Here is a 12,976-nt window from a genome sequence, read left to right on the forward strand (position 1 = left end):
TTAAAGCAGCAAGTATCAACCATATTATGTTTCCTTGTCAAATGTATGAGGATTGCCCAGCTGAAAAAGACATTCTAAAAACTTTTATATATTGTGTTTCGCTAATATATAGTGCAGAAATTATTATAGAAACAATGGGAACATTCCATACCTTACTCCATGCTAACAGTACTATGCAAAAGGATTTGTTTATCTATAAGCACAGTAACTTTATGGAACCTATCCATAAAACATTAAAGAGGATAGAAGAAGAGTGGGTCATTAAGTTAGCAACATTAATGGAGGATATTATGACAGATAGGTAAATTTTTTATCTATAAATTGATAATTCCTAAAATAAAAAACCAAAAAAGCAGAAATTATTATAAAGACCATGGGAACATTCCATGCCTGACTACATGCTAACAGTGCTATGCAAAAGGATTTGCTTATCTATAAGCACAGTAACTTTATGGAGCCTATCAATAAAACATTAAAGAGGATAGAAGAAGAGTGGGTCATTAAGTTAGCAACATTAATGGAGGATATTATGACAGAAAGGTAAAATTTTAATCTATAAATTGATAATTCCTAAAATTAAAAACCAAAAAAAAGGTCAATAATTCTTAACAATACACAATTAAAAACATATCACAAATTAAGTCGGTTTGGGGTTGTTGTTCTTCTCCCATTACGTCTTAGGATTGGTAACTGCACTGCCTGTGGAGGTTGAAGTTGTGCTCTTTGTGGCGGTCGTACTAGATTTTGTAAAGGGAAGTAAGGTAGTGTATTATTTCTCCTCATAATTAGTTCAACTAGTTTGTAAACCCCAAAAACTTAACTCATTTCGGAAATGATAATCAGTTCTACACGATCTAAAACAAATATTTAAATTTCTGTCATTTTTAGAACTTTTATTTGGCTTATCATCAAGATTTTCAATTTTAAAATGGATTTATTTTTTAAAGCAGCATGTATCAACCACATTATGTTTCCTTGTGAAATGTGTGAGGATTGCCCAGCTGAAAACACATTCTTAAAACTTTTACATATTGTGTACCGCTAATATTTAGTCCATAAATCATTATAGAAACGTTCCATACCTTACTCCATGCTAGCAGTACTATTCAAAAGATTTGCTTATCTATAAGCACATTAACTTTATGGAGCCTATCCATAAAACTCTAAAGAGGATAAAAGAAGAGTGTGCCATTGAGTTAGCAATATTATTGGAGGATATTATGACAGAAAGGTAAAATTTTAATCAATAAATTGATAATTCCTAAAAGAAAAAAAACAAAAAAAAAGTCAATAATTCTTAACAATACACAATTAAAAACATATCACAAATTAAGTCGGTTTCAAGATTTTCAATTTTAAAATGGATTTATTTTTTAAAGCAGCAAGTATCAACCATATTATGTTTCCTTGTCAAAAGTGTGAAGATTGCCCAGCAAAAAAAGACATTCTTAAAACTTTTATATATTGTGTACCGCTAATATATAAAGCAGAAATTATTATAGAGACCATGGGAACATTCCATGCCTGACTACATGCTAACAGTGCTATGCAAAAGGATTTGCTTATCTATAAGCACAGTAACTTTATGGAGCCTATCAATAAAACATTAAAGAGGATAGAAGAAGAGTGGGCCATTCAGTTAGCAACATTAATGGAGGATATTATGACAGAAAGGTAAAATTTTAAAAGTCCTAAAAGAAAGAAAAAGAAAAGAAAAGTCAATATTTCTTAACAAATACACAATTAAAAACATATCACAAATTAAGTCGGTTTATGGTTGTTCTTCTCTTTTCATCAGTAATATCGATCCAAGAAGAAAATAACACATTATTATGTGGATCTGTTACGAACACTCCTGAACTAATTTAAGATACAGTTTAGGTCATGCGATGTCAAATTCACGCGTGCATGCATCTGTGACGTGTATAGAATCAACCTATCAACATACACGATCTTGTATTCACGTGGAAGCAATAAGTTAGAAATATTTGACTGATAAAATATACATACTTATCTATCACACAGAACAAGATCTATGTTTATGCTATAACATCGGAAGTAAAGGACTATTGTCTTGTTTTTTTCTGAAAACAACCAGTAATAATCATCTCTCAAATCGAGTTTGATATTACACGTTATTCTCAAATAGAATAGCAACATATAATAATCTCTCAAAAAGGGAAATTAATTGAATAGCAAATATAAAGTTATCTCTCAAATAGAGACTGTTTTTTTGTTTTTGTGAAAAAAACCCAGTAATAATCATCTCAAATAGAGATTGATACTCTGAGTATTGATAATACAAGTTATTCTCAAAAAGACACATAAGGATCTCTCAAATAGAGAATGCTATTAATAGAATAGCAAATACAAAGTAATCTCTCAAATAGAGAATGCTATTAATAGAATAGCAAATACAAAGTAATCTCTCAAATCGAGACTGCTTTAAGAACTAAATTTTGCTGAAATAGAATAACAAAATAAGATATTTAATCTCTCAAATAGAGTATTAAAAGCAATGAGAAAACGTTTTACATTCAAAGAGACATAATAATCTTAAAGAGTATTTAACTAATTCAAAGGCAAAAATATATAAACACAAAATCAATAAAGAAAAATATAAAGAACAATAGACTAACTGAAGAGCTTTTTGATTAAAAAAAAAAAAAAAAGGAAAAAATACCCAAAAAATAGAAAGAAGAAACAGATAAAAAAATCCTTCAACAAGTTTCGTATCCCCATAAGAGAAATCAAATTTGAACTATTCTACATATTACAAAGGAGGAAACATATAGGCTAGGGATACCTGATGAGGATAAGCCTACGTCCACATGACCATAACCGGAACACCCTTTTCTTAGTATACACACAACAATTCTACTACAATCATACAATTGTGAATTTCTAGAAAAATATGGAAATAAATGCAAAAGAATGTATTCCATAACCGGAAATATTTATCATACACTGAGTTTACCAGCTCTTAATTACTCTAAATGTATGCACAAAGGAAATTGATGTAAAAACGAAGGATTATGATAAGATATACTGGATTGGTCCTGGACCCGATTGATTTTAACATAACAATTATTTAATGTTATGTTTTACCTTTAAGTTGTAGCAATATTAATAAAATTCAATGTTATTTTCGTTTAATTATAGGATAAATAAGAACACATAGGAATAACCAATCGAGGATTGGGGATGACAGTCGTCTGGAAAAACACACTCGTCTCCCCATTAGATGTAGACATCTCTGATGTAGGGGTCTGTGCTGTAAAGGTTGCGGATTTATCCACATCAGAAGCAGTCACCATATTCGTTATCCTAGAACTACTATAGCCATCATTTGAACTTGTTGACAAAATTTTACGGAACATCTCCGACTATAAATATAGAACAGTACAGCACAGCATGTGAAACTTATGTAAATGATATATGTATAATTCACTAGTTTTTATACAAAGTACATACTGATAAAATTAAGAGTTGTCATCATGTGTAAAATGTAAGGTAAAAAGATAGCAGCAAACGTAGTATTTCAACAAAGAATCAAAGGAGATGGGGGAATGTTGAACTACGAACAAAATATATATATATATATATCATGGTTTATAAATTGTATGTATATGTCATCCGCCTAATCAGCATAACAGATTTATGGTGGAGGCTCGAGTATTAAATTCGGTACCTCAACATTTGCTGAAAACTAATTGCCACTCAACAGACCAACAAATTACCTCTTAAAATCTACAGGGTCAACACATCTGGAACCAATCGGCGAAGAAACATACAGTAAGACTTATCAATGGAAATACATCTACAAACATCGTGGATCGTTAGTCGTTCAAAGTATTTTTAAATTAATTTATTTTATTATTGAACGGTTAACTGCTGCACAGCAAGTGATGCGCCTAACACAACCACATTATAATTACAAAGCACATGTCGTCAATATGGAGCAACAAAAACGGTATCACAACCCGCAGACCCATAACATCGCCAGCCAATGAATATATCCGCTCCATTCACACCAGGTGATTGTGTTGAATGAACATAAAAGACCCCTAGCAAGTGGGGGGACCACAGCAACCATAAAAGGTCAAACAGGGATCGAGAACATTTCTCCACCAATGTCACATGTATCAGGGTTTGGTGAAAATACACTACCCGACTTAATAAATAATTTGATGTATGAACCAAATTTTCTTTCAAGTATTAACATTTGATAATAAATCCGAATGTGCATGAGAAGGTCCGAAACTTCGAGATCATCTCATTAATTGATTGATTGTTGGTTGCTTGACGTCCAGTGGCAAATATTTCATGCATATTCAGGGCGAGAACAAGTTCACAATAAATACAATAGGTAGGTCTTGTCACGATAGAGGCCATCTGGATGATGTTCGGGGAAATTTGGAATGCCACTGGAAAATGAGGGTCTATTGGGTAGGGACGGAAATTTTGCCTTGCAACAGGCCACCTATGGACCCCTCAAAGAGTTGTTGCAAGGGTTCTTAACGTGCAAAAAGCGTCATCATCTCATTTATTAATTTTGCAATCAGTTTAATTTAAATAATAAATATTTGTCCTGGTTGTAATATATATTATGTTATTATTTTTACATTCTACACAATTTCCATAAGAATGATATATCCTTATTGAAGTCCTATTGTATCAATCGATAGTGAAATAAGTCTAGTTTTAATTCGTATGCGATTACTCATTAATTGAGTATTTTTCACACATTTGTTTTGTCTGAAAGAACGTACTGATATAGTAACATTACTGGTAGAGGTGATTCACAGTGCTAGTCAATGCAACAAGATAAGAATTACTAGAAAAAGAAATTAATAATTTGGTATAATCAAATTGTCCGCCATTTGGAAACTACCGTGAAATTGAAATTCAAGCACATAAAAATTATGTGGTGTCAAATGCTTTATAACTGTTGTACGCCGAGAAGACACCCAGGTAGACGATGTATACTACGTGGCGTTATCGCACAGGTACAAGGCACAGCGACAACGAAAGGAGTTTGTGAAGAAGCATTCAATTCACTAGAAAATCGAGATAAACGAGATCAGGTAGCAATGTTCCGCGACGTCGATGGAATGACCCGCATGGCTGTGAAAACAAATACAAATTTGAAAATATGACTGATTTTTTTGGGGGGGATGTAGTAAATTCGGTTTTAAAATATGTGTAGGATGACTCATTTCTATTTCCAATTGATATTTATGGTTATTAATGTCCCTTCATATTTCCCCGACCTTCATCCCAGATGACCTCTATTGTGACAAGACCTACCTATTGTATGTATTGTGATCTTGTTCTCGTCCTGAATATGCAAGAAATATTTGCCACTGGACGTTAAGTAACCAACAATCAATCAATCGTTTATAACTGAAAGATTATTTACTTTTCCAACAGTCACTTGGGAAGATTGTCTACTTTGATACCACACAGCTGAGAGATAATGAACTATCAGCCCACTAACTGAATGATTTTCTACATTTCCAACATTCACTTGGGAAGATTGTCTACTTTGATACCACACAGCTGAGAGATTATGGAATATCAGCTCACTTACTGAATGATTTTTTACATTTCCAACATTCACTTGGGAAGAGTGTATACTTTGATAATATACAGCTTAGAAATATTATGTAATCATCAGCCACTAACCGAATGATTTTCTACATTTCCAACATTCACTTGGGAAGATTGTCTACTTTGATACCACACAGCTGAGAGATTATGGAATACCACACTAACTGAAAGATTTTCTACATTGCCAACATTCACTTGGGAAGATTGTCTACTTTGATAACACACAGCTGAAAGATTATGAAATATAAGTCCACTAACTGAAAGATCACCCACATTTCCAACATACAGCATCGAGATTCTGGAATCATCAACAAACATGTAATGATGGAGGTTATGAAATCGTCTGTCACATAATTATCAATTGTAAATTAAATGTTGAATACATACATATATCATGTAATGAGAATATTTACAACAGCCCTGACACGAAATATTAATGTGTCAATCTTTAAAAAATGTTGAATAACCTTTATAATAATGATTGTGAGCAACTTAATACATAGAACAAGAGTAATCCGATGAAGAAAAAATCTCCCTTTAAAATTGTATTATCCTGATAAAAATGATCTGGTTATAATATATTATTTTCAAAGACGATAACTAATGTGTAGGCAATGTGGGAATTCGTGTTTAGAATTATCCATTAAAAAATCTAGTGAACATTTTATGAATATAAGGTTTACCAATTAAATGTTCTATCAAAATATTTGAAATGTTAAGAGAGTATCTAAATTGCTATGAATACCATATAAATCTTGTGTTAGCGTCGGTTTTAGTGTTTGTTTTATAAGTTGGGATGCCTGGTCCTTTGTCATTTAGAAAATATTTTATGGTTCAATATTTAATCGTACAACAGAGATCAATAAACGCATTTTATTTTGAAGGATGATTTTAAACTCAATACATGATCAGAACAGGAGAAAATCCGAAGATCTTTGTATTTCTTTGATATAAATGATCTGTTAATAAAGTAATAATGTAGCTTTTCCTTGAAGCATTAAATAAATAGCGGCGGCGGCTGCCATTAACTAAATATTTCTTACAGTTTTCCTTCAAGTTTGAATATATACAACATTACTTAGAGCTTCATCTGCAATCTTAAATTCATTCTTTTATCTTCACTCGATCGACATCTATGACTAAGAAAAAGCTCGAAAAATAATAACGCAAAATTGGCACAATAACTCGAGCAGAATGTAAGACAAAAAGTCAGAAAAAATCCATTTTTTAATTATTTCTCTTGGAACAAGAAAACACTTATTATAAAATAAAAGATTGTATTATTCTTAAATTTTAATATATGAAGCAACTTTGTATGTAAGTAAAACGTATTCAATAAATATTAATAATGATCAAATAATTTTTAGGAAAACCAAATGTCAAGTGGCTTGGTACTAAAATGGCTTAATTTTGCCAATAAAAATATCGTTTGCAATGATTAAAATTATGTTTATCAAGGTTAAAGAGCAATTTCCTTTTTTATGTTTATCAAGGTTAAAGAGCAATTTCCTTATCGTAAAAAATAATGTCTGTTATCAAAAGGAATTATTTCAAAATAATTAAAGAATTGTATACACGTGACTTTTTGTCTTATCAAATTTGCGTCTTTTAAGTGACGTTATATCCTCCGACTCTCTATCCGTTTATCCTCAACCTTCAGTTTGATAAGCAAACCGTAAAGCTAAATATTTCATCCCATTCAATCAACTGTAATCATAGAAAGAGAAATACACTGACGATTTATATATGGCCATATATCTAGGGAAATCTAGCCTGGGTCACAAAAATCATTGATCGTCAAATAGTTCATCTGATAATATTCTTCTTTTTATTAGGTTAAGAAACTGCGATCTTCCTAATTATGATGGCAAAATTGTAACCGCCTCAAAGGATCTAGCAAAGGATGTCATTCTCAAAGAAACTATAAATGCAACATATACACATATTACCGAACAACAAATAAATAATGATATCAATGTTTAATTACTTGCGATTTAATATTTAAAGTGAGTGAAAGGTGGGTGTATTTTATAAAAAAAAAATATTCTCAATGAAAGCTGGGTGTATTTAAAAAAAAAAATATTCACAATTACTTGAATAAAAATGTTCGAATATTTCAAGATAGTACCTTTATAAAGTAACTAGAACGTAAACATTTTTTCTCTCTGAAATTATAGTATTATGACCCATCCCGATTAAGTCTAAAAACGATGCAGATCAATGTCTTATTTTAAGATGAATTTACTTATTGTGTTTATTATATTAACCATTCCATGACTTGTAAGAAGACATGATTTGAAATATAACAAGCTGCTATTACGTAGTTTCACCATGTCCTTCATATAGAGAACACAACACAAATGTGAAGATTACGTAACGGTAAAATCACAGGTATGTTCACACCTGTTTTGTTAAGCTGAAATCTTGAATATCATATTTTAGAATGTGTAGTACAAATAAGTCACAATTTGAATAAATAACGCTTATTTCCACAAAAATATTTTTTATTTTTTTGGAACTAATGGATAAAAAACAACTTTGTAAACAAAATTTATCCAAAAAAAATCTTAGTTGATCAAATATTTGTTCAAAAAACATAATGTCAAAGTGGATTATGGTGCCATGAACTATATCTGTTGCATTATTAGAATTAAATAAATCTTTATTTTTCAAGTATAATGACACATTCCCTAATCTTTAGTATGAATATATGTATTTTAAAGTAAATATTTCAAGATATTTCTCTTTAATATTCAAACAAATGTCAACAAATTATTTGGGACGTTTTGTCCGTTTAACATATTTTAGTAGTAAAGAGGAATAATGAAATCAACTTTACAAATATAAAATACACGATGATCTTGAAGTAAAGATTATAGGTACTAACCTTATAATCAACCACATGCCGTTTTATTGATTTCGCACACGTTATAACAAGTCCAAGCAAAGTGATAAATGCTTGAGATCGCATCACAAATGTGAAGATTACGTAAAACCACAGGTATGTTCACTCCCGTTTTGTTAAGCTAAAATCTTGAATATCATATTTTTCGAATATAGAATTCAATATATATTGAATAATGACATCAACTTTACAAATATAAAATACACGATGGTCTTGAAGTAACGATTATAGGTACTAACGTCGGTTAGCATGAAATTATCAGCAAAACAAACCTGCATTATCGTATCGTTTAATTGATTTCTCACACATTAAAACAACACTCTCAACGAAAAAATGCTTGATGTATTATTTAAAATACACATGTACACAATGCAGCGTGAATCGGCGTCATTCAGCTGGCCCTTAAACAAATCTATATATACTAGTTCAGTGATAATGAACGCCATACTAAACTCTAAATTGTACACCAAAAACTAAAATTAAAAATAATACAAGACGAACAAAAGTCCGAGGCTCCTGACTTGGTCAGGCGCAAAATTGCGGCGGGGTTAAATTGTTATGAGATCTCAACCCCCCCCCCTTTTTCCTCTTGCCTATGCGGAAAAGTAAACGCATAACAATACGCACATGAATATTCAGTTCAAGATAATTCCGAGCCTGATGTCAGAAGATATAAACAAAATGACAATAATAAATACATAACATCAGAGTACTATCAGATAACTAACATACCAGCTCCAGACTTCAATTAAACTGATTGAAAGATTATGTCTTCATCATATGAATATGAGGCACAATCCTTCCCGTGGGGGGTTTAGTATCATATCATCATAACATACACTGTTTTCTTTATAAGCTATTGTGACATCACCGGGTGTTGTTCTGTAAGTTCTATGTTTAGAGAACTATTATATATGAAGCAACTTTGTACTAAAAAAGTATTCAATAAATTTTAATACTGATCAAATAATTGTTATGAAAACAAAATGTTAAAGTGAGTTGATATTAAAATGGCTTAATTCTGCCGCCACGACATATTTCCTTTGCATGATAAAATTCTAATAATTTTTCATTTATCAAGGCATATGAATAATTGCGTGAACTTGGAAGATAAATATATGTTGCCAAAAAAACAATTTCAAGATCTTTCTCTCATATATTTCAAACAATTGTCAACAAATTGTTTATGATTATTTGTCCTGTGACTTTCTGAAGGTTTACCTGTAAAACCACAGGTATGTTCACACCCGTTTTTAAAGCTGAAATCTTGAATATCATATTTTTTCGAGATAGTACATGTTAGATTTGCGGATAGCATGAATTATCAGCAAATCTAACATGTACTAACGAAATGAATTTTTTTTTTATGTAAGTTATTTCAGTATAAATGGTGACATGATTGTCAATGCAATTAGTTTTAAAAGTTAATGAAGGGAAATTATTTTTTCAAGTTTTACTATATTAAGCTACCTACCTGTAACCTAGTTACCTAGTCTTTATCTTCCTCCTCTAGCAGGAGCTTCGCTTCTATAGCGTACTTCAACTTTACACCCTTATTTGCACCCTAACCCTTACACACGGGACACTCATAAAATCAGTATACGTAGTTATTATAATTTATAACAGTAACATATATACAGCATGCGGACTAATCCGTCATCCTGTAAACGTAGTTAACTATATGTATTACACAGTCCAATCGTTCATGACCGGATCCCTATTTATATCTCCATATCACATAGGCTTAACAAGTCTACAATTATAACACTCCTGCCCTCGCATTAGCGTTTACTGTTCAAACACTATCCTTGTTATCTATAAAATCTAAAAACTGTCCACTGTTCATTTGGTAAGCAATTCTTGCATTACATGACTAAGTCTGTGATGACACAACGAGTGTGTCACAGTATCAAGGTTAAATTGAATGCAGTACATAGATTTTTATTTGACTGTTGGTTGCTCAACGTCCAGTGGCAAATAGTTCATGCATGTTCAGGACAAGAATAGGTTAACAATAAATGCAATACATAGGTCTAGTATTAGAGCCCACCTTGCAACAGGCCATCTATGAACCCTCAAAGTTTCCTGGGGGTGTCTTATGGCCCGACATCACAGTCTCTCTTTGTGTGCAATTGTTCTGGGGGTGTCGTCTGTCCTGACACCCCTGTCCCCTTGGAAGTTTAGTCACGTTGGGATGTCCTTTGCCACGACATCCCAGTTTCCCTCCTTTTCCCCTGGAATGACTTCTGTGCGGAAACCCCTGCTCTACCCCTTGATCCGGACTGGTGCGTCCGCCTCTCTTGGGCATTCTTTCTTACGTCGTCTCCTTCCTACCTTGAAAACCCCTACCCAGTAGAGGCGCTCTGTGAGCATACGGGCTCATTGTCTGATCATAATCATAAAAGTACTTCAAGATTTTGTCAAGATCAGGTCCCTGTAGTAGTGCTTTGTTTAAAGAAACGCCCATGCTGCTAGACAAACAATCAAACACGACCCTAATTCTGTTGGGTTTTAAAGGAAGTATACTCCATGGTGTGGAATGTACCACACGTGTTCATCAATTTGCTTTAACTCTGATTTCAGTACCTTTTCTGCATATCCTTTTGCCACTGGAATAATCGCATCATATAGTTATCCTTTCATGTTGTGTGTTTAATATTTTGTAATGTAATTTTATATTCGTTAAGAACGGATGTTTGTATTTGTATAAAGGCTACTAATTATCGATTTGGAATTTACTGTAAAAATATGATATTCAAGATTTCAGCTTGCATCAAAGGTGACGATTTACCTGTGAAATAACCTTAGTTATTAATTGTAACAGATAAACGTATCGATTTAAGATTAAAAAAAAAATTCTAACAGATCGGATTGCTTACCTTCCTTTCTGCGCGTAAGGTGGAAAGCACTATGAAAACACCTGTTGTATTTGTTGAATGGCTTAACTAACTAATAACGGTTTCAATAACAACTTCGTTTTTTTTACAAAATAATAATAGTAAATAAATTCAATAATAGTATAATAGCACAATTTCTTAACTAGAGGGTTATAATTGCCTATGTACATTCGCTACTTATAAATATGGACTGAACTGTGCCTATTATGGCTTATAATGTTTTAAGTTTCATTACAGATGACCGTGGTCATTGTTCTACATTAAAGACATGTGTGAATAAATAGACATTGTTCTTATTTATGATCACGGTCATTATATGTCTGTAAATATATATAATATGGTGCAACACATCCAAAGCCTCAATACAAATATAAACAAATAGTAAATCTTTTCAGAAATATAAAGTCAACCCTAATCTATATTGGATAAATGCTTCGCGTTGTGTAAATTTACATTAACTGAACACAGAACCTTAGAGTAAAAATGACAAGGTCACTATCTGGGACGTCTTCCTACAGTAAACTTGATATTTATTTTTAGAAAAACAGAGTTCCAATGTCTCACGCGTTCAGATATGATTAATACTTCGTGCGTAACTTTTAGGGAAAAAAATGAATATAAAATTTATAAAAGATATTGCTTATTTAAACTTGATTATAAATTTGAATAAAAATCTGGAAAAATTCGTGGGAGGACTAACAATGCAATGTTCTCTTCGTTGATTTTAAAATGTTTTCGAGTCAATGCCGATATAAACCTATGAAATAAGTTAAAAGTAGATTAGGCAAGAATATTTTCTCAGCGAAAAATACATACACCTTTTTTTTAAATTAAACGGTCGTTCGCATTATGAATAAACACATGTGTATGATTATATAGTGTTTAGAGGAAGGGGATTTAACTTGGGATTAAAACCCATGACCCCTCCCCCTTTTGTATAATTTAATAAAACTGTTTAATAGCTCGTATAAGTTGCATACTTGAATTACAACAGAAATAGGATGAATAAACATACTTACCTTGGGAGCAGATTGTAATCATCATAATTGTTGTTTCAATTTCACACAAAATGTTCAATCTGCTGATTAGGTTATTCAGTTTCTCTTTTGGCAATAAAATTCTATCACATTTTTCATTGTATAATTTTACTTATCCATCCTTCAAAGTAAAACTGACGCCCACTTTGCCGAAAGTTAAAATGTTGTTCGGATCATGTAGTGAACGTATTTCTATTACAAAGCCATCCTTGGTCTTCCGGTATTCAACTCAATCTGAAGAAATCGGGGGAAAAAACTATGTTTTTATCAAAAATAAATATTTCATATTTTTTTTTTTTTCGTATCTTATTGATGATTTGAAAGAAATTTCCTGTAAAATATGACGTTCAAGATTTCAGCTTTGATTCAAAGGTGAGAATTCACCTGTGTTGTTACCTATGTAATTCATCTCCCTACTTAATAGGGATTGATTTCGAAAGTTACTATATCACTGCACTATGACTTTATTAGATTTGAAATATAAATTCAGCGAAACATAATATTCACTTGTAAATTATGGTTAA

The sequence above is a fragment of the Mytilus trossulus genome, chromosome 5 (assembly GCF_036588685.1).
Source record: "Mytilus trossulus isolate FHL-02 chromosome 5, PNRI_Mtr1.1.1.hap1, whole genome shotgun sequence".
Classification (NCBI taxonomy): Eukaryota; Metazoa; Mollusca; class Bivalvia; order Mytilida; family Mytilidae; genus Mytilus; species Mytilus trossulus.